This window comes from Thermobia domestica, chromosome 7, assembly GCF_964235325.1.
Source record: "Thermobia domestica chromosome 7, izTheDome1.hap1.1, whole genome shotgun sequence".
NCBI classification, from domain to species: Eukaryota; Metazoa; Arthropoda; class Insecta; order Zygentoma; family Lepismatidae; genus Thermobia; species Thermobia domestica.
Window position 1 is genome coordinate 59,369,215 of NC_137460.1, and position 24,059 is coordinate 59,393,273.

The 24,059-nt window shown below is 35.8% G+C and overlaps 1 protein-coding gene across 2 annotated transcripts in view; it reads left to right on the forward strand.

The window, feature by feature from the left end:
* Nucleotides 1–24,059, forward strand: part of LOC145690144 (uncharacterized) — a 71,803-nt gene that overhangs the window by 22,770 nt on the left and 24,974 nt on the right. The window lies entirely within an intron of this gene.

Sequence of the window (24,059 nt, forward strand, 5' to 3'; positions counted from 1 at the left end):
TGGAACTTTGCATACTTATTGTGTCAGATGTTTCTGAGATCACTACGTGAAACAGGAGCCGGGCCCGGGGGAGTGAATTTTTAGAAAAATTTCCGGTTTTTCCCGATTTTCTGGTTCAGGTATATGATACGGACATGTGAGCGATACCATTGGAAAGGGTTCGTTATACTGAAGAAAATGGCGTTTGAACCATGACAGGTCAAATAGGAATGACGCAGTACATTTTTGAAATATATATATATATATATATATATATATATATATATATATATATATATATATATATATATATATATATATATATATATATATATATATATATATATATATATATATTTGTGTGTGTGTGTGTGAAAATGGGTCACCTCAGACTCAAAAATTTCTCTCGACCTCACTTTCCAAGATACAAGAATGAAATTTTGCACACGTATTATGTACATAACAACGCATTAAAAAAAACTCAAATTCCTACGTGAACCCAGGCCCAGGCCAGAGAGGCACAAAAATTTCGAATTTTTTTCGAAAAATCTCCCGTTTTTCTTCGATTTTTCCGTTTCTGACGTATAATACGAACAAGCGAGTTTTACCCCTGGAAAGTATGATTTATCCTGAAAAGAAACGAGGTATGAACCCTGATCCTCCGGTAAATAGTAAGGAAGCAGTAGCTGTTTGAGCGAAAATCTAAAATTTACCTCAAAAAGTGGAAATCCTAAAAGGGTTAAAGGATATCCACTTCGCTTATCGCAGCCTCAAAGGAAAGTTGTTTAAAGGAATATTCCCTTGCTCATGACAGAATCAGGAGTAGAAATTAAAGGACATCTCCATAACTCATATCGGTCTCGCGACACTGTTAGGTAGGTTAGTGATCAACACTGGCACTGATCGCTATGTCCACCTCCTCATCATCATCATGAACCGAAGGTTCCCCTCCTGCAAGGAGGGAGGATTTATTAGCAAAGTTGCTACTCTATCCAGGAGATTATTTTATTTGTTTGGAATATTTTTGTCACACCGGCGGGTATTTCCTCGTTAAGGTTATTGCGTCGAATATGCGCCCCGAGGGAAAATGCGCATTTTGTAAGAAAACGGCAGAAGCTGCTATGTTGAATTGTTGTTCTTGGGACATTCCATGTTAAATCACCAAGTCATCAGACTTGACCAACTCACTTGGGACATTCCATGTTAAATCACCAAGTCATCACCCTTGACCAACTCAGATTTTGTAAAAATTTGTGCACAGCTTTATTACAGTGGAGAATGAAGAAATTTCAAATATTAGTCTACCTCTCTCCTCTTGAAAGTGTCCCCATACAGGGTGTTCAAAAATATCAAAAAAGGACTTTTTTCAGTTACAGTGATTATTTAAAAAATGTCATAAAATGGTTAATATGTGCACTATAGACATGAAATAAACACCATTGGAAAGCTTAAAGACTGCTGTACAAGTTGTACTATATTGAAACAAACTTATAAAATAAAAAAAATAAGACTTCAAAAATTCATATTAAAATTTGAATTTTGAATTTCGTATAGAAATGTCCCTGCGAATTTGTTCAAAATTGTCCAGATTGTAGTCTCGTATGTGTACTAAAACACCATAAAGTTGTATTTTGGGCACTCAATGCGATCCGATTCAAAATTCAACATAAACCAAACATTGCACTATATTGACCATGTGAATATCTGGGTTCAGATCAATAACTATTTGCCTGTTACTATTTACCTGCAGCATCAAAGGATTTATATTTAATTTCATTTGTTTCTTGATGTATTCATTTGAATGTACACAATTATCCACCTTTCGAGTTTTTAGAGAGGTATTACGTTTCCAAACAGTACTCAATACAGGTCATTATTTCTTGTTAGTCAGTATGGATGTTTCTAAATTTATATTGGCTACATTGATACAAGTTATTTTCATCCCTTTGTTTCAGGATTGCTGTCACAGACATGGAAATCCATAATTGAAATAAGAAAAGAATTTATTGACTAATTGTTTGTGTTGGAAGTGTGTTAAGTTTTTGTGAACAGTGTCACTGTGTTTCATAACACATTTGATACAAATATTGTGAAAGGAAGGAAATATATCCCTCCCTTTCATCCTTTCATAATAAGTTCTGTAACAGCAATCCTGAAACAAATGAATGAAAATAACTTGTAGCAATGTAGCCAATATAAATTTAGAAACATCCATACTGACTAACAAGAATAATGACCTGTATTGAGTACTATTCGGAAACGTAATACCTCTCTAAAGAACTCAAAAGGTGGATAATTGTATAAATTCAAATGAATACATGAAGAAACAAATGAAATTGAAATATAAATTCCTTCGGTGCTGCAGGTAAATAACTACAGGCAAATGATTATCGATCTGAACCCAGACATTCACATGGTCAATATCGTGCAATGTTTGATTTATGTTGTATTTTGAATCGGATCGCATTGAGTGCCCAAAATACAATTTTGTGGTGTTTTAGTACACATACGAGACTACAATCTGGACAGTTTTGAACAAATTCGCAGGGACATTTCTACACGAAATTCAAAATTCAAATTTTAATTTGAATTTTTGCAGTGTTATTTTTTATTTTACAAGTTTTTTTATATATATAGTATAACTTGTAGAGCAGTCTTTAAGCTTTCCAATGGTGTTTATTTCATGTCTCTAGTGCACATATTAACCATTTTATGACAACTTTAATAATCACTGTAACTGAAAAATGCCCTTTTTTACATTTTTGAACATCTTGTATGAAAACACTTTCAGGAGGAGAGAGGTAATATTTGGGATTTTATCATCTCCCACTGTAATAAAGCTGTGCACCAATTTTTACAAAAAATCTAAGATGGTCAGGTCAGATTTTGTCATTTCATTGGTTAATTTCACATGGAACGTCCCTCTTAACAGAAAGGAGGACGTTCATACCGCTGCTGTGTGTTGCTGCACAAAAAGGACAATTTCGCTTGCAACTACATGTATGTTGTTAACAATTTATTGTATGAATGTTTATATGTGGCATCAAAAAAGTGCCTGATGTAATATTGAGATTTTGTGTATTGTGCTTTAAGAGAGAAAGAAAAGCAAACAGGATTGAGACTCCGGTAGCTGTCGTGAAAGCAATTCATGGCTTACACAGGGAGCTAGTAATTTTCGGAGTAGCGTGTACTAGTCTCACTGCAAGGCGACATACTTGTGTACGTACTATGATTGGGGAAATACGCACCCTGCTACTTTGGGGGGAAACGCGCACCATGTCGAACAATAAGATTAGTATATTTCCCTATGGAACTGCAAGACGACTACATTTGTAAACAGTAGTCGGGAGGTGGAATTAACCTTTAAAACTCCACTATTTTTTTTAGGCAAATTTCAAAAGAAATACTACCTATTACAGTCGTTACCATTTTACGACGTCCGGAAAATTTCTACGTAACCTTTCCTTTTGTGATACCAGACCTCCCTAGCATAACGTACGTGGCACTCAAATTTATAATATGTTTTTGCAGTAAACAAATGTCGGAATATACCTCAGCTTGTAGGCTTAGCCAAAAGAGATTTGTTTACTTTCTTGTGCGTATAGTCACAGGTATAAACTGCAACTGTTGGTACGCACTCAAAGCTTTTCGTGAAACTGGTACTTTTCCGTTAAACGCAAATGCTGTTCCTGCATATACTTACAGTTTATCTCCGGGTTTACAATCTCCAACAGAAGAAGACAATTGCCAATGTCATCAGGAGAGCCAGCTAGTAGGAATGTGAATAATGAGAATGCACCATTACCTCTAACTGAACCCAATGTGTTACGCAGCAATGTTTCAAGTATGTCCGATGGCAACAGCTTCACATCTCAACGGCTATGTCCAGCCGTGTCATTTGCGTTATTGCATCTATTGCTACACAGTGACACATCATCTCCTGCTACTACGAGAAGAAAACATCAAAGTGCTACTGTTCTTACATCTGTTCACTAGTTCACTATATGATTGTGCTACGTCAGGTAAAAACTTCTACTTAGGCATGGGCGCGAGACGCGAGAACGCGAGAAGTCTCGTCTCGTCTCGTCTCGCAAACGAGACGAGAACGCGAGACGAGACTTATAATATTTTGCGAGACGAGAACGCGAGACGAGACCTGATATTTTTTGCGAGACGAGAACGCGAGACGAGACTTCAGCAAGTCTCGCGCGAGAAGTCTCGCGAGACTTCTCGCGGTCTCGCATAGTTTACATTTGTGATATTGGTATTCTTTTGCAAGTACCATCATACATATTAAAGAGAAGATAGTTCAGGATCGAGTTTTGTAATAAACATGGGTGTACCGACAGTAGAGCGCCAGCAAAGAGAGTGATGGCAAAAGAGCGACGACCAGGAGAGCGTTAGCCAAGAGATCGACGGGTCAAAAGGCGACGCACAAAGAAAGCGACAGCCAGGAGAGCGACGTGCCAAAAGGGCGACGCACAGAGATCGATAAACTATGGATCAAATGCTTGAAACGTGGTCAAAATTCAAAATCAGTAAAAATGGACAAAAAATTGCTCTAATGAGGCTTTTGATCTTGTTAATTATCAATTTGACATCAAATAAAAAAAAAATGTAGGACTAAATTTGGAGAAAGTAAAATTGGCGAACTGGACTTGGTACATTGGTACATTTGACTTTGTTGATTACAAACTTACTAATTTGACATTAAAACTTAAAAATTCAAAATGGCGGATCCATATAGCGGACTGCGTCTGAAAAAGTTTGAGATTCGAGAGGGAAAGATACTTTGTCTACTTCAATAGCTAGGACAGAGTCAATCTACCAGTCTTTTATTAATTAAAATATAACTTAATGAAGTCATTTTAATCTTTCAGTTAAACAATTGTTCTTCTCCCCCTTATTTTTCGAAAGCTTAGTCCTCAACCATATAGAGTCATTCCACCTGAAAGCGAAAAATCGAGCAAGACGGTCGATTATGTGAATGATAATAACCAGAAATATATATAAAGTTCTAAACCGTGTGGAACAAAAAGGCACAGTGGAATATTAACAATATTTTGATTCCAGCAAGAAATATGCTTCCTCCACAAGTGGTGATAATTTCAATTTGTATTTCGACTTACTTCTGTCCCGGCATGTGTTTACGTGGCTGCACGTTCCTTGCTGTTTCACGTTCCTTAGCAACTGTAAAATTCCACGAAAACATTCTTGTAAACAAAGTCCGGCTGTAAAAAGGAATGCAATCACAAACGAGAGTCGTGTTTTTCTGTTTTCACTCCTTTTAGTAGACAGTTCACGATTGTTTGTAATTGCTTGCAAAATTTGATTCTGTTTATAGCGGTTTCAAACCCTGGAATGCAGACAACACAACAATCTTGATGTAGCGTTGGAGCTTCAAAAGGCTGTAATGGTCACATCTGTTTTGGAGATTGATATATATTGCTTTCTTTTCTTTCTTTCTTTCTTTCTTTCTTTCTTTCTCTCTTTCTTTCTTTCTTTCTTTCTCTCTTTCTTTCTTTCTTTCTTCTTCTTTTTGTTTTTTTGAATTTTGGAGCAACAACAACAATATAAAGTGACAACATGAAAACAGATACTTTAGTGAGGCTCAGAAACACAAATTTGAGCGTTTTAGTCATTTCCGATCAGAAGTTAGAGGGGGCATAGCTCAGCATCCGTTCTCTATGCACTATATACTTTATACCACTAGCACTAATAGGAATTAGAAACACAAAAGATGATTTTTTTTTCTATAGAAAGTACAGATGATACTTATTATTCTCTCAAAATTACGTTCCCTTTGACACAACAATTTTTTCAATATTTCTTCCGAAAATATAATTTTGGTTTAATTCATCGACTTGGACTAAAAAGATCCAAATATTTCGTAACCCAAAATGTGTATTTGCGTCACTACTACGCGGTAAAAAAAAAAGGACTGTCCACATATCTATAGTGCAATTTTGAATTTATTTATTTATTTAATTATTTTTTCATTTTCGATAGAGCTCCAAGAAAATGAACATAACTTAAGATTCAACTATGGCCTTATCTTCAACATGAATAACGTGCATTACAAACCATTCCATTTTCCTTCCTATCACATATTGATAAGTGTTCAGACAAACACTCAAATCTCGAATGCAATCGCACGAAGATTTTGGCATAATTTGTCGTTTCCACATGGAATAACTCTATAGGTATTGTCTACATGTTCAGCCGAATCTCCATGGAAGTTATTCCCTTCATCACCTTCGTTTGAGTCGTCTAAGTTTTTGTCAGCGTCCGTGTTGGAAATAATTAAAAGGTTTACAGCTTCAGATGACAAATTCTTCATTTTCTTATGAAATGATTTGCCCAAAGAAGAAATGAAAGGAAGGATCTGTTGTTGCCAAAAGCCTTCGGAACTTATTATCCATGTTTTCAATACGAAAACAGTTTCGAGAGAAATTCTGACAAGCTGACAAGAATTCAGACGGTTCAGACGATGAATTCGATAAAGATTCGGCTGAACGTGTAGACACTTATATGGTTGAGGATGAAGCTTTCGCAAAAGAAGGAGAACAACAACAATTGTTTCGCTGAAAATATCTTCAGTAAATTGTCCACTGATTTCGCGTGTTTATTCTTTATATAACTCCTCCTGTACCATTACCACGCTAAAGAAACACCAAAAATGAATTGAATTCATGCCTGGTCATACCGAAAGTGAAAATATTTACTATTTGCCTAAACAAGCAGCTAAATTTCCGTATTTTGTTTTGTTTAATCTTGTTTTTGAGGCGTCTGGTGCTTGGGGTCCCGGGTTCGATCCCAGCTCCCGCCAAGTGAACTTTGTGGTGGACAAACACCGTGTGCGTGGGTTTCCTCGGGATTCTCTCGTTTCCTCCCACTTTCTTCATTCCACCATTTCATTCATCACTCATCATCACCTCTCCTTTAGCCTAACCGGCATAACCGTGGGACGTAAAACTAAAGATTTCATTTTTGTTTTTGAGGCGAGAGATAGAGACTGCGCGAGACAAAATCAAATCTGTCTCGCCTCGTGACCAGGACTGGTGATATTCAAGAAACAGTTCACATTTGTTTCGAGATAATACATTAACGACATCTCAAGATAGACTAATTTTTCCTCTTGTCGCATCTCGTGAGCATCACTAGTTAATATAAAAACTACTAATACTATAGAATTAAACTCGTTTGGACCCAACACTACTCGAAACTTGAGCAAATATCGAGTCAAATTGGAGATTTTTTGAACCGAGTTCTCGAGTGGATATAAAATACTTTTATTTCGAGTGAAGCCAATATTTAAAGAAAATTTGTTTGAACTTGCTCGTCCCCAACCCTCGAACAGAATGGGTCCAGAAAAGGTAAATCAATATTGTGCGTTCGTGCTGTACTTTGCAGTAGGGAACAATGCTGTCATAATTATGAATTCCCCAAAGATGTTAATGTTCTACAAAATTGATACCTTAGAAGTGCATGGTTCTCATCGAAACATCCCTTCTACACAACATCATCACCTGAAATCGTAGAGACAATCGCAGACGAAGGCAAGTCAGTAACTAATAGTTTATTTCTAAACTTTTGGGCTAGCATTTATTTGAACATTTACTATAAATTATGTCGACTAGTGGAAATAAAAAAAATACAATTTTCCTTTGTATTATGAAATTTGTATTGATTTTTTTATGTTTTACTGTTATTTTGGTAGTTTCAAAGTATCTAGTTAACGGGGTAAGTCTTGTGACTTTTCGGCAACACTGATAGTTGCTTAGTTAGCTGTTCTTGTTTCTTGAAATGGTTTGGTCAGGTTGTCACAATTACTGATTTCATGATAGGTTTAAGTTAACAAGGTTAATCAAAATCTAGTTATTTTAGGAGATTTCCTCATGACAAAAGATTCAAGAAATAAAGATTCTGTTAGTTTTTTTTGTCACTTCTTTCCCAAAATGCAATAAAATAGATCCTTCCATTATCTACACTGTTTTCTTTATTTTCTCTTTGGGGTCGTGAGCCAAGATCTTTGGTCATAAAGTTCTTGAGGAGGGGGAGGCAAATAGGGGGAAAAAAACGACACGTTTTGTCTTGTGTATCCACCCTCCTCCTGATGATGAGACAACATCTTGACAAATCATAAAAGCAGGATAGCAAACACCAGTACAATACATTTTTTTAAATTCCTTTATTGAGGACATATTTGGAAGCTGTCTTTTCGGAAAATTTTGTAGACGGAAACAATGAACTTAGGTAACATTGCATATTCGCGGCTGCGGTTTCCGGTCTTCTGTTATTGCACCCTCGGTAAAAATATCATAGTTCAAAAATATACAGCTCGCTTTGATTTTTCCTTCAGTGCAGAAATTCGAGGCGTCGGTCAGATGATACCATATCTTCTCTCTCTCTCTCTGTTTCTGTCTGTCTCTGACACTCTGACTTTCTTCTTCCTATTTTCAATTCATTATATATATATATATATATATATATATATATGTATATATATATATATATATATATATATATATATATATATATATATATATATATATATATATATGAGGGAAAAAGACACGTGTTTAGTTCCAATGTGATGTAAAGCCTCTGGGTTTAGAACAGATTTGTTCCCCCTGCCCGCCACTACGGTAACGTTTTATGAAGGCAGAAAAAGGGCCTATTGGCTTTATTAAGAAGGAAATTTTTTTAGTCAAAATAAAACAGTTGTTTCTTTCCGTAAACATAAATTTAGGATAAATGGATTTATGGCTGCAAGACGGATCCTCTCACCAATTGTTTTGGTGTGTGTGTGAGGGGGAAGGGTGTTTTGTAGAAAATGAATTCATTTCTTATTGAAGACGAATTAATGTGAAATTTCAATTTCTTAGGTAATATTTGTGATTGGCTTTGTAGAGTATGTAAGTAAGATTCAGATTTATGTTAGTTGTTCAAGGTGACTATCGATTCTGCATTGTTGCTTTCTGTATCTCCAACGTGTGTTACTTGTAACAGAGTTAGATCTAAAATTGTAACTGTTTAATTCCATGTGACAATGATTCCAAGTATTGGAAATCTTGTATGTAATTCGGTTAGACTAAATAATAATAATAATAATAATAATAATAATAATAATAATAATAATAATAATAATAATAATAATAATAATAATAATAATAATAAATTTTTATTTAAGCTCATTGTAGTCTTTCTTGTAGTTATTCAAGATTAATCTCTTAACTCTCAATTGTTAAGAAAACGTCTAGATGAAAGTTTATTTAAGTTGTGAAATGTATATTAATAACGCTGCATGTTTACTATAAATACGGCTATTTGAGTTACCGTTCTTACCAAGTTCTTGAAAGCTTTTATCTTGCAAGTAAGGTTACTCAAATGTAACATGCCGATTTCATTCATACTTCACATAGACAGAGACTACAGAAAACTGGTATTTTTTAATACCAAGAATGTGGGGTGTAAAATCAAGCATTGTGAATAGGAATGAGTGGATAAGCATTGTGTAACAATGCAACTATGAAACAAAACTATGTAAACTTTGAGTATACAATATTTTAAAAGGGTCGAATGAAGACTACATTATTCCAGTATTGATTTGCGAGACCGCGAGACCAACGCGAGAAGTCTCGCGCGAGACCGCGAGACGAGACTTCCAAAATTTTGCGAGACGCGAGACGAGAACTTAGGTCTGCGAGACGAGACGAGACGCGAGACGAGAACAGCTTTTGATTTTGCGAGACGAGACGAGACTTGTTTCAGTTCTCGTCTCGTTTGGTCTCGCGCCCATGCCTACTTCTACTAAGGCTAGTGCTTCCGAAAGGAAAAATAGAAAAGTCACAAACACGCAAAAATATTGCAAGACAAGGCCATTCATCTTCGGAAATTCGTACCAAAAGCAATTATTGTGGTGTTTGTAATGTATATTTATACGCAGAAGAAAGTGGACCAGAATGGATATAGTGTATTAGATGGCACTATGGTATCATGTTCCGTGTGTATCTGCCCAAGACATGATCCCCTTCGTCTGTGATCAGTGACACAAATAAGACAGTTTTACTTCTTGTTATAGTATTTTGTTTGTAACTGTTTAATTCATGTTATACCAACACAGGAGTTTGCAGACAGTCCAGGTGCTCCACTCCTATGTTAGAAGTTGTAATACTTGAAAGGATTTTGAGCTACATTTATGATTTATTAATACAGGGAAAATACTTCAGTAGTAACAAAAGATCGTTATTGTGTTACAAAGAGAAAAAAGTAAATTTACGTTTTCTTTCATGAAAGTTTCTTCATCATTTCTTGGTATGTTCGTAATGTAAGATTGCAGTATTGCTTCATTGTATGATTTCATAATGTGGCTCTATATTAGGGTGTCAGATATTTAATGTATTGCTTGTCAGTAGTTTTACATTTTGGTTTGAAAACGTAATTACACATGGCGCGCAAATTACTCCAGCGTCGGGAGATATGCGCTCTTTCCACCCTTTAGCATATTTTGATGTATGATGCCTTTCTGTAAACATATTTTTTCATGCTTGCTAATGGTATTATTTACGGAGGTATTAAACTTCCTAACTGCATACTGATTTTCGGATTACTTTTTTCCATCTGTGCCTGAGAGCTCATTTTATACTTAGGGGGCGCATATTCGACTCAATAACCTTACAGTGAATGTTTCTTCTTCTTCTTCTTCTTCTGTCTGTTGCTAAGGCTCCTCTCTTGAGCAGAAAAACTTGCTCACCGTGGATATGTTTGTGTCAGTGATGCCAGTTGGCGGGAAATTTCCCGTAAAACGGGAAATTCTTAGCACTGCCGGGAATGCGGGAATTTTTCTTTAAAATAGGCTGAAAACGGGAAATTCTGACATTCTCAACTTTTCTGGTATGTTTTATCATTCATCCCTTTTTCTTTTTTGCTCTTCCCTCTCTTTCACATGAAAAATTCCTTCACTGACTTATCTCAATGTTGACCAACTAAGCAGGCATATAGCCAGCACAAGCAAGTAGTAAAGACAAAATGAAACAAAAAGGGTTTGGTACTACGGATTCATGTTGCGAACTGACCGAGAGTAAATACCTGATCTTTCCGCTTTGCTACCCTTTCCCTCGCACATGTGAGATTGGTTCATTGTTTCCAAAACAAATTGGGTAGTTGTCAGGTGGTTCTTATTTGGCACACACACTGGTGTCACTGCTATGTTTCGATAATGAAAGGAAATATGAAACCCATCCGTTATATATGATAGGAAAAAGCAGGAATCGGGAATCGATACCAAAGCTAGGTATAAGACCTGTAATGTCAAGCTCTTTTGTAGTAAAAGTGAGCTTCAGTATCACAGAAAACTTGAAGCATCTAGTTAATGTAATGCAATAGCAAAATACCTTGTCTATTGCTACAGCTTTTTTTTCTTTTCTTAGCAAGGAACAAGTAATGTGCAGCAAAACAAAAATCTTGTTAAGACCAGAAAATTGTATTGTGTTTCTTTGCCGAACACGACATTCCCTTCCAACCATAAAGAAAAACATGGTGTTCATTTAAAAAAGTTCACAGTGTTCTTTTTTTTTTTTTTTAATATTGTGCCAGCATCTTTATGATATCATGCATAACTGTAAATAGTGGCTTCTACGTTACGAGAGTGAGTTCAACTGCACGTTATAGGCCCTCTAAAGTTATATTTTTCAAAATTATTTATCACTAGGTGTTATGAATTGTATCTATTTTAGTTGGCGGGAAATTTTGCGTCTAATCGGGAAATTTCATGGCTTCGGACGGGAAATTCGCTGTTACAAAACTGGCATCACTGGTTTGTGTGCTTTACCTTGTGCCAGCGGTGTTTGTGTGGTGTTTCTTTTCTTTGTTATTGATTTTCTTATGTTTCTTAAGGGAGGTTTATTTTGAAGTAGTTTTCTTTTGTTGTGACTGTTTTTCTTCTCTTGTTTGTTTTCCTGTTTTGGTTTTGTTGTGAGTTTTTGTCTGTGCTTGTTTGTGTAGTGTTCTTCTCTGTTCTTTTGTGGTGTAAGAGTATATCACCTATTGTTGTAGTGATTGCTCTTAGGTGAGATTAAAATACTGTCTTTGATGTTTTCTCAATTGCTGCTGCTAAGGTCTTCTGTTGCTTTCGTTCTGTGGTGATGGTGAGGATTGAAGCAACCCACATCATGATATTGCGAGTTGCTTCTTCAACTGCTGCTGTTATTTTGTTTCCGAGAGTGTCATATGTTGCGTGTGTCTGGTGTTCTTCTTCTGTTGGTTGGTTTGGGGAGGGGGTCAGATCTAGTGAGGGCCGAAGTTCTCTCGCAGGGTGTCTGTCTTCTGTACGATGATGTTTGGTATTTTCTTTATTGTTTCTTCTCTGGGTCCCTCAGGGCATCTGCTACTTCCGGTCCTATGTCCCTTTTGTTTGCATGTAGCGCAAAAGAATCGGTCAATTGGTTTATTGCAGTTGTGGCTGTGGGTTTCATCGCATCTGTAACAGACTCGTGGTGCTGAGCAATGGAATTTGATATGGCCATATTGGATGCAGTTCCAACATAGTTCAGGGCGGGGATTGTTGTGTGAAGCTTCTACTCGGAGTCTTCTTTGATGTAAACTCCCTGTCGGATGAGATCACTAATGGTGGCCGGGTCCCTCGTGAAGAGTCGGATCAGTGGTAGTGGTCCATCGATGGATAGTATGCGTGTTGCATTGCTGAACTTTATTTTCTGGGCTTCCAGATCTTCTCAGATGTTCTCAAGGCTGATTTGTGTACCCACACCCTTGATTACACAGGTGTAGGTCAGTTGCTTCACTGTGTGTCGTTTTGCTGCTGCTTCTTGTGTCAAGGGAGTTTTCTTCTTTTGTGAGGTGTTGGCTTCAGGTGGGTGGTTTTCTTCTTCATCTTCTGCTGTAGTTGGGCGTTGTTCTTCTTCCCTGCTTTCTGGTGCCTGCACTTGCTTTTCTTGGTTTTGTGGTTCATGTCTTCTGGGACTGGAGTAGATATCATCTGTTTCATTCTGCGTTGTATCCTTCGCTTCTTTGTTACGTAACCGATTCTTCTTTAGTTGGCATTGGTCATTGATTGAACTCCGTGAAAAAACTGCGTCCGGTCCAAAATCTGTGATGTTCCATTTGTTGAAATGGCGACTTTCCTTATTTGTGCGGAAAGCGACGTGTACACTGTCTGGGTGGTCGGGGACTTTCCTAAGCTTGAACGGAACTGCGTGTTTGATTCTTGTATTTATGAACGCTGCGAACTTCTTGAGGTCAACATCTTCCTCTATATTGTGAATGAACCAGTGCCGCAGTTCTGTTTTGGATCCGAACTCATCGGAGGACGAGTCATCACTTGGTTGTGGTGAGAAATCTGCTTCTGAGGGGTGTTGGGTGAGGGGGCACGCGCCCCATGGGTGGATCTCCTCTTTGTTTTCTTCTTGACCATTGTCTTGGATATATTATATGGTCCTGACAAGAGCCGTTTGTGTGTGGAGTCAATGTGTATGTATATGCGTTGGAGTCACTGTTTTTGTAAATAAATAATTATCTCCCAGCCAGGGACTGTCGCCAAAGGCTGTATACCAAGAGGCCAGAGTTAGCACATGCCCTCAAGGGGCTCACTCGAATGGAGAGTTATTTCCCTTACTAAGTAATGACTCTGTGTGTGTATGCTGGCAGAATAGCACACTCTTCTCTTTAGTTGGCGCCGAAATTATCTTAGAAGACTATCTCGGGACAACTATATGCTTTAACTCTCTCTTTCCTCTTTGTATTTATCCAGCAGGAGCAGCAAGACTATCTCATAAGACTGTTCCATTGCACTGGATTCGCTCTTCTCTCTGACCGACGTCCTCTCTCTTCCCTCGCTGGATGTGGAATGCCCCCATGGCTGTCCTCTTGAGGTTCTCTTTTATAGACATTCTCTTGAAGGAGAGGCCCTTGAGGCTAGGTCGGTCGTCTTCGTTTTCCTTCCGAAACCTTTGCATGTCTTCCTGGTAGCCTTGTTCTGTCGTCTGCTGTTATGCTTGAGCACTATAACACGTGTTCCTGGTATGAGCATGTGTTTATATAAACACACGCAGATGCTTGTAGATGGAGATATGGAACCTTATAATATGTTAAAAAAAATAGTGTCATCTTTTTTGTACTGTGGCAATAAATGTTTCAAGGTTACAGTTTTTTTTTATATTTATTGCCCTAGGGGAAACTTTTTCCGAACGCGCCACGTATCTTCTTTCCCCATTTTATGAAGATATCTTAACTTTGCAGAATAATTGAGATTCAGTTCTATGGTGCCAGAAGATCTTAAGTATTCTTAAGGTAAAAAAAAAAAAAAAAAAAAAAAAAGGAAATAAATTCAGAATAAAAATCGATTTCGAATTTGGGATCTATAGTTAAAAATGCAACACAAACTTCAAGAAATGTAGAAGACAAATACTTAGGATAGAAGTCTGGACACACTGTACAATGTGTGACAACGCCTCAAGAGCTTAGAAGAAAGTCCATAGACATAGTTCATATATTCAAAGTAGGCATCCTTAACGGTTGCGACATGGCAGGGTATAGAGGATTTAAATGAAGAGATTTACTTTCCATTTCCAGTTTTGTGCGAAATTGGCCTTTAACAATATCTCAATGCTTTGGGCGAAATGTTTCACAATTTGTAAGTGAATGAACGAGGTGGATATATATATATATATATATATATATATATATATATATATATATATATATATATATATATATATATATATAAGGTAAGTGCACCAATAGCTGACACTTTAAGGATGTATTTCTAAATGTAACGCTTTGGTTTGTAAATAAAACAACATAGAAAGATTATGCCTTTAGTAACTGAAAGGTTTAAGTTTAAGGAAAGGTTTTCAATTGATATAAGGCCTTCAGATAAACATATATGAGTTACCGAAATTTATATGGAACATAACCCGCTTGTACCAGTTGCTGACACGCAGAAAATACCAATGATCCAATGCCTGACATAGTAATGTACCAAAAGCTGACAGTTTTACTTTAAAGAATGTGTGTATAATGAAATCATTTATTAGTAAGAATAACATCATGTATTCTTTTAAAATATAGGTTAAACAGAAGTAACAGATTTATAATAGGTAGAATCTGCTCTTTGTTTAGTACTTATTCAAATACAGTGGAACCTGGATAATTCGAACCTCAAGGGACCAGTAGAAAAATTCGAATGAGAAAAGTTTTTGTAAATGGTTGAAATAAACAATCAAACTTCAGGTTTTAACATAAAGACCATTATTGGAGCTAATAATAAGTGTTTTAAGTACCATACACTCATTGTAAAACTAGAAAAAACATAGGTTAATACAATATGAAGTAAAATACTCTACTGTAATACGTACGTACATACACTAGCACTGTATTATGTATGAACATTGAAAAAATCATAAAAACAGAAAAGAATATTGCTGTATTAATAGACAAATAACTGTCATGAGACTCGAAAAATCATTTTTCAAAAAATGCTGAGATCTTTGCTTGTTTCCTAGAATTTAGTCTCTCGGTCATTACAAACGATTCTAACAAATTCAAGGAACGGAATAGTTCATCACTTACTTCATTTTTGCTTTCCAAAAACCGTCTGAGTTGCGTGATGTGCTTCGCTGCCTCGGCCGCACTCAGAGCCTGCGAAAAGCGGAAAGCCTGCTACAGTACGTATCTTCATCCGTTTCTTGGAAAATCCGATCCGATGACTTGACCTCCTTTTAGATTTACACGGCAAAAACTTCGAATTATCCAGATTATAATTCGAATTAACCATGATTTTTTAAGTATTGTTTGTATATAAAATTCTAGGGACCAAGAGAAAAATTCGAAATAAAGAAATTTTCGAATTACAGAAGTTCGAATTATCTAGGTTCTACTGTATATTCATTTAAAATTTCAAGACATTTCTTACCTTTTGCTAACGCGATAATTCTCAATTTCTTCTATTAGATATGCTCCCACCTTGGATTCAAATCATATTTAGGTGAATTGATTTTTTTTTTCAATGTGTCTTCATATGCATACAATAGCTTGTCTTCAACTTTCGGCCAACACCAGCCATATCTAGTCTTTAGCGTAACTTAGACGAAAGCTTCGTTTTGCTTAGTCTTCAAAATCCTTTCTGGAAAATATTCACTTTTATATTATATTATATTTCTTCCACTCTGCCGATGTTGCGACTGAAGCTCTTTTCTCTCTCCTACTCTTTAAGGTAGGCGTGATTGTATGGTGCGGCTAAAATAAAGTTATTTTAAATGATGAGGGAATTAATAGTATCAGTACTTTCCTTTGCTCCCTGTTCATGGTTAGGAACGTCAGTTTCTGTAGTTTTCGAAGTCCTTGGGATTGAAAGCATAGTTTCACTTCTATTTTGATGAGTAGAAATTTTAGTTACTTCTGCAACTTGTTCTTGCGTAGAAACGTGAGTTCCTGTAATTTCCGAAGTGCTTGGAATTGATATATTAGTAATGTCATTCGTATTTTGTTGAGTAGATATTTCATCCGTAACTTGTTTGTTGTCTATTCTGGGTGGAGGATCATGTCTGCTACACTTCTCTGCATCCATAGGAGGAAAAGATTTTTATCTTCTATGTTGCCTAAAAGCGTGCCATCACAATCGGAGATTTTTTTTAACTTTCTCAGTACAGATTCTTTGTTTTAGGAAACACAAGAATTAATTTATTTGGCCGTGATGAGTTTCATTGGAGAGATTTCCGGAAGATATCTCTCAAGTTGTTTCTCCTTTCCTGAACTTTTGATAGTCTATATTATCAGCATTAAATGCGTAGAGACCACATGCTCTGAATCCATTTTGTATTGCAGTAGGAGTTACTGACATTTTCATTGTATTTTTCCAAAAGAGGTGCAAAGTCTTCATTTCTTAGCTTTCTACCGTCATGTTTGATTCTCCACTGATGCATACCACATTTCCAAGCGCTCTTGAGTGGATGGAAAACTGAAACATCCATCGGTTGAAAAACATGAGTGGAATTCGGATACAAAGCTATAAGCACAATACCATTGTTACTACAAAAAGTGCTTAGAGGCTCGGTGAGATGCTATGCATGACCATCAAGGAAAACCAACACAAGAGTTTTGATATTTGACTTTTCAAGCCATGGTTGAAACACATTAGTCATATATTCATAAATGTCTCTACTGTCATCCAATCTACTCAGATCTACCAATGCCCCAATTCTTAGGCATTGAATTAGCTACAGAAGCTGGTATTCATTTGCAACTCTATACAACCATCGGGGGAACCAAAATACATGCACTAGTTGTAATCAGCATTGTCGTACATTCTTTTTCATCATTGCTTGCATATGTGTATATAGTTTTTTCTTACAAACTAACACCTTTTTCCTTTCGGAAACAAAGAGGATGCAATCTCGTCTGCGTTAAGAATTCTGGATATATCTTAAGGTGCCTGGATAAAATACCGCACTCTTGGCTGTTCCAAGAAGTTCACACACACTTCGGCATATCTAGTTTCCAACTACAGGAGAAAGTGCCACTGTCTATCTGTGTTCTAATCAATGAAAAGTGAAAAAGAAGCAGATCACGAATTTTTATTTTGTCTTAAATCTGTTTCACAACAACCACAAAATATTTTTTTCTGTAAAATGATGTTTGCATCATTGTGTTGCTCAAATCCATTGAAAATTTTTATGTCAGGTCTTGGTACAAAACAGTATTTTGCTGTTCTAATAAGTGACAACCCCTGTCAGCTTTTGGACCGAGACATCCAAATTTAGTGAAATTGATAACAGAAGACAAGTGTTACTTTCTCGTGTAAATTATGTATGAAATTCATAAATTAATGCCCTTTATGCTGTTTACCAATGCCTGACATGCAGTGTCAGCTACTGGAATAACCCTATATAAAAGGATATCAATACCTGACACCCCCCTCCTGAAGTTTTAGAGTTTGAAATTTAACAAAATTTTCCTCCTGCAATTCACTACACTGTTTCACCAACAGAATACATATTCAACATGCTTCTGAACTAGAGAAAAATCATAAATTAACATAAGAGTAACAAGGTAAGTAGGCTTACCGTATTTCTTAAGAATTCTTCTCATTTTTGCATATTTCTTCATAGCACGTAATTCAACTTCGTCATACTTCTATTAGTTGGCACGCAAATTAACCACGACTAAGCAAAATGTTGCTAAACCATCAAGAAAAGTGTGTGCGCTGAGAAATCTATTAATGATCACAAATAACCTTATTATGTTCAATTTAAGGTAAAAGTGTCAGCTTTTGGAGCAGTGTCAGCTACTGGTGCACTTACCTTATATATATATATATATAGATGAGGCCAACAACATTGTGATTTATTTTTACCAAAAACTCCGATGGCATAAAGCCTATCTCGTAATCAGGCACAGTCTATCCTATACATTCATTGAAAATAAGCTCCTCAAATATCCTAGGGTTGAACATGAGTCTTCAACGTTAGAGAAGCATATAAAATTCAACTGGGTAAGATTTTAGCTATGTGAATCTTTGTGTAAACATGAATCAGACGCGTTCAATCGTCAGGAAATCAGTTTAACGCGCTAGAAAGGAGAAATAAAACGTATTCATCAAGGGGGGTGAATATATATTTTTAATTCAACGTTCCACGAATATGCCCTGTATGCTAAAGGAGACAGAAGCTTAATGAGTGAACGATTATGAAGGACTTGGTGGAATCTAGTCTCTACATGTGATTACTTTTCAAATGAGGTACTACATGATGGGAGTTGCTATTTAAAATACTCTGAAGTTACTTCCCCCCTAACCCCCTCGGGTTTCCAACATGGGGGATCCTCCTTATTAGCATATTGTTATCTTTATGGCCTTTGAAGGTTAGAAAAGGTCCCATGTTTCTATCTGCCTTGGTTTCTTCAGGAGACGGGCCTTAGTGTTATTCGTGGAACGCACTATACATATACATATACATATATATATATATATATATATATATATATATATATATATATATATATATATATATATATATATATATATATATATATATATATATATATATATATATATATATATGTGTGTGTGTGTGTGTGTGTGTGTGTGTGTGTGTGTGTGTGTGCAGGCCCGTAGCCAAGGGGGGGCTAGGGCGGGCTCAGCCCCCCTAAATTTTTTGCAGCCCCCTAACTAAAGTCATAGTTCGAATTAACGGGGGATGCCGGGGAAATTCCCCTTCGGTAAAAATGTATGTCCGGCTCGTATCACAGAAGTAACATAACATCCATTTCTGGAATAAATTTTTGCCTTCTACATTTACAGCAAAAATACACAAGCATCCCCCTCTCGTTCGAAAGTTTAATTCGAACACTGACTGAAATGTTGGAAGAAATTGTATTTCCAAATGTACTTTAGAGTGCTGAATTAAAATTTACTTTTATTATCCTCATTTAAGGTATTGGCCTATTTATGCGCTACGCTTCTTTGAATTGCTAATATTTCTTTGAGCGTGATACTTTTTTTTTTTTTTATGCTTCATGTGCAAACGACCCTCGCTGCAGGAGAAAAATAATTTATGGTTATTCTATTGGCAAACATGCATTTGTGTTCAGAAACAACATAGTTTTACCTTAACACTAGAACGGCGGTGTTTTTGATACTCTCTAGAACGGCGGGAGTGGGTCAAAAATGACCCATTCCGTTTATATTAAATATTTGTATTCTAAAACACTAATATTTATTGCATAATAAAACGTGAGTTTCATTCAATAAAACAAAAAAACTTCTTTGAACTCTAGCTTAATATTTATTGATAAATGTATTTTTTGCCAATAATACAATTTTAAGAAACATGCTATTTTTATGAATATAATATTATTAGAATGATATTATTGAATGTATTATATACAATGTCAGTTTATTATATAGTAATGTTATATATCATTCTAATTCCTAGATAGTTATTATTCTTAGATAGTTTGTTCAAGCGCATGACCTAACTGAACTAAACTAACCTAATCTACACACATCTAAACATGCAGTCTTACACAGAATAAAGTTCAGTCACTCCTCTACAAAGAGAAGGGTCATACCAAAACATTGTTCACAAATAAAAACGTGACGTACCGTATTACACAAAAAATATTTTACTAATATGGATGTAATACGCATATATGCATTTCTATAACTTTCCACTCCCTATTTAGAATTTGTAGAAATACATAATCTGAAATAACCTAAAATAGCATACACAGTCGTAAACTTGCAGTAGTTCAAACCAGAAAAAGTTAGCATAGAGTGATTGTTTTATAAATAAGATATGCTAGGTTCTAATCATGAAAGCTCTGACACGAAAAGAATGGTAAACTACCTGTTCTTTCGAACAACTCATTTAGAGACTCTACTTCTTTGGTTGAAATATAACTTATCCAAACATAAGAGAAAGTAAGTTGTCTCCCATTTAGACCTCTAAACTTTTTGGTTTCGGTAGTTTTACAATTTCTGGTTACGCAGGCTAGTAGTCTAATAACTCTTGACAGCGCCGGAAATTGAACTCGGGATCCCTCAATCTGTACTCAGCCACGTTCACCACTAGACCAGCGGTCATATAGTGGCGATCGCAGTGAGAACTTCGGCTTTCTTCTTCCAACCCGTCTGGTATATAGGAACCTTGTCCCAACCCGTCTGGTCAGCATGGGAGCAGTAGACCAAGTCCTCGCTCCGGGAAGAGGCCTAATCCAATAGTGGATTGAATATGGCTGTGGTTTATTTATTATTATTTATTTGTGTTATAAACGTCTTCTCATGAAACATTTCAACATAGTGATACCAACAAAAAAGAACACACCAGCTATATATTTTCACAATAGCATGCAAAATATTTGCAAATGTTTTATTAAAATGATTGAAATTATTATGAATGTTTTGTTACGATGTAAGACATATAATTTGTGTTTAATAATAATAATAATAATAATAATAATAATAATAATAATAATAATAATAATAATAATAATAATAATAGTCTTACCTATTTCACGACGCTTATTTGCAGAAGTATGGTTTTCTGTGCTTATCTCTTCCTCTTTCAATATTTCATCCGAATCATCATATTCGTTGTTATTCGGCAGATACTCTTTATCTGAAGAAATATCAAGGCATTCAGCGTCAGACTCACTTATATCATTGAAGTTTGCAAGTATTTCATCCAGTGTCATCAGTTTCTTGCTCATAATGAGTGTTTGAAATAGCACATCAGTAAGAAAATAATGAGATTCTTCTAATCAACAGACTTTCTAAAGTATTACTAACTCCAACTAAACTGACAAAATTGCTGAGAAGCTGGTCTTGAACACGAGATGGAATGGGAGAGTATTATGAGAAAGAACAGTCGCAAGATAAAGACGCTAGCAAGCAGTGTTGCTACAATGCAACAAAATATCACTAACAAAAGAGTTGGGTCAAAATTGACCCACGCCGTCGTTCTAGTATAATTGTTTGTTATTTCAAAAGGCAAAGTGTGGATAAGATTGATACTTAGTACAAATATTTCTTGAAGAAAACGAGTAAAAGTCACAAAAATTCGATCCGATTCGTAAGAAAATAAAAAAGTTGTTAAAACGTAAAGTTCGAAATGGGTCAAAAATGACCCAGCCGCCGTTCTAGTGTTAATCTGCGGACGAAGAGTTTACTTCTTCCTGTCCTTCTTGGAATTTGCAACTGAAAACATCCTTTTGCTGTGAGTCATTGGCTTTCGGTCAATATGCGAGAGATTGAAAAGACAGCATCCCTCAACAGGGGGTCGCAACTGCTTCGCTCTAATGCTGGTTTGTTTTGTGTATATTGGATATGGAGAGGGGGGGATTTTGACTACGTTTTATGTCACGTGATAACGGAGTAAGAAAGTTTACTCTTGTTGTGTTATGAGTTGAACATGGTTGTAATTGAAAGTTGAACGATGCTGGTTTCTAAAGATGCACCGAAGTTGACTTGAAGAATGAGAATTGTAGTGTATCAGCAACTTGACTATTTGTTAAATAACTTGGAATAGATAAGTAATACTTTTAATATATCTTTAAACTAAAAATAAGTTCGATTCACTTAATCTTTCTCGGGGATGAATTATTAGATACTTTATTAAAATAATTTAACAATTGTTGCCAACTTTGGTGCCAGAATCAAATGTTCATGCAGATCATCAGACGTAAGCCTAATCATCCAAAGTTACTATTTTGTAAAAGAATACCCTGCAATCTTCTGGTATGTAAACAAAAAATGTAGCGGACTAAACGGAGGTAGTAGTTGCACTTTTAGGAAAAACAATTTTCAATTAAAAATTGAACCTTATTGGATGATAATATGTATAATGCTTTATAAATTTGAAATTTGACCTTTGACTTAAAACAGGGTGCGTTGGGGAGTTTAGCGTCCCTCTTCAGCAGGGAGGCTATGTAGACACTGGACCTATAGCTTAAAGTAACGTCCAAATCACTATCGGTTTGAATCCGAGGACTCCCAATACGGTTTGAACCCGAAACCAGACGCACCAAAGGCGAGCGCTGTACCCATGAGGCTACGGGGTAGCCCACAAAAGTAACAATTTGTTAATGTAGTTTCATTTTGAAGAAGATATATCTTCAATAGAAATAAGTAAATAGCTGTTTAAATCATTAGTTCTTAACTTAAACTTTTTTAGTACCTACGAAAGCAACTGATCTCGAATTCTTATTTGTACAATGTAAAGAAGAATGTCATGTATACTTTGATATGAATTGTACTATACAAAGAAAATTTAATGAATTGTTACTTTTCTTACCAATTTCGTTTCGGGAAAGAATGTAACTGCGATAGAACAGGGAACTTTTTTGGAGTTATTTCTTATTTGAATGCTCGAGTACCAAAACGTAACATATTATTTTTACTTAAACATGACTTTAGTAGCAATCGTCCTAAATGATTGTTGATAGTAAGTTCCAAAGGGTCTAGAGCAGTGGTTTTTAAACTGGAGTCCGCGGACCCCGGGGGTCTGCGTGACCTGGCTACGGGGTCCGCGACGTCTAAAAATTGAAATGTGTTGTGATAAAATGGAACTCACAGCTGTTACGCAAAATGTATGTTTTCAGTTACTAAAAAGAAAGCAATTAGAAATTATACCTACGTTTGTAAATTTGAATATTTTCTTTACTAAATTTCTGCCCTGAAGCCGGTCAACCGTTATATAGGACTACTTCAGGTGAGAGGAATTCCTTCTTTGTTAGGGCATTTTTTCAAAAGGAGTTGTACATTAACTGCACCGTGCCGATCTCGTTTTGTTGAGTTACAACAATGACATCACCAGAAATCTCGATCTGGACACAATCGTTCTAAGATTGGCAGCATCCAAAACAAGGAGACTTATACTGTGATTGTGTTGTTAGTGATTGTTCAAATGTTCAACTTGTTTCTACTATAGTTTGCTAACATGAGGAGTGTATATATGCGTGTTGTGTTTGTGTTTCTTAATCTTATAAAATTTATAAATTTGTAGATAGCAAAAACCCATAAACATATCATTATTTCTTTTGAACATCACTATAAAAAACTGATCAAAAAATGTTTAGAAGTACAAGCGTAAAATAAAGCGCGTAATATTTGAAGAAATATATAATGTTTCGTATCTAAGGACATGTAAATAATAATACAGGTAAGATGTTAATTTCATTTTTCCAATATCATATATTTGTTTAGGCCACATGTATGTCAAAATATTGATTTAAGATTTTGAGACCCTTCTCTGTAGAATCTCTTTGAAGATAGTATTAAATCTCATTACTCTCTAGATGTTTTCGTTTCACAAATATTTTTTCAGTCCATCAAAAATTTAAAAACGTATTTCCTGTACTAATTCTTTGGAAATTTTAATGATTGGTTCGTTCGGCCAACTATTTTTATATATATATTTTTTATTTCCTTGAAGATGAGAAAACGGAAGAAATATTTTGTTGCCATAACAAATAAATAAAAAGGAAACACACAGTATTCTAGCTTTCAGGTACAGTTGTACTAACGGTATAGGGGAAAATTTTAATAATTCCTTGACGCTGTAGTT